Here is a 512-nt window from a genome sequence, read left to right as displayed (position 1 = left end):
TAATAAATATCCTATTACATCTCATGCTTCTAGGACACCATTCCCAATATGAAGGCATGGAAGCAGCTTATGAAATAATGCAGTCATCAGATACCGTATCTGGAAATCCATAAAATAAAAGGGTTGGCTAAATACTGTAAGTGCCCTGAGTAAAAGACAAAAGGAAATCGTTTCCATCAAAATAAAGGAAATGAACTCAAGCAAATATAATTTTCTAGTTCTAAAAACATGTTTAGTAAAAAGGGTGATTCCTTATTCCTGGATAGTAGATTCGGGAGTTGCTACTCATGTTTGTTTTCTTTATTAAGTGTTAGTTCTTACAAAGAAATTGTTTACCAAAAGAAAGAAAAAGAATCAAGCAAATATGATTTGCTAGTTCTAAAAACATGTTTTAGTAAAAGGGTGATTCCTTATCCTGAATAGTTGATTCAGGAATAACTAATCATGTTTGTTTTCTTTATTAAGTTTTAGCCCTTAAATGGAAATTGTTTCCACCTAAACAAAGAAAAAGA

Source organism: Morus notabilis, unplaced genomic scaffold (genome assembly GCF_000414095.1).
Source record: "Morus notabilis unplaced genomic scaffold, ASM41409v2 Scaffold616, whole genome shotgun sequence".
In the NCBI taxonomy this organism is placed as follows: domain Eukaryota; kingdom Viridiplantae; phylum Streptophyta; class Magnoliopsida; order Rosales; family Moraceae; genus Morus; species Morus notabilis.
The sequence above is the reverse complement of the archived record's forward strand: the minus strand, read 5'-3'. Positions refer to the sequence as shown.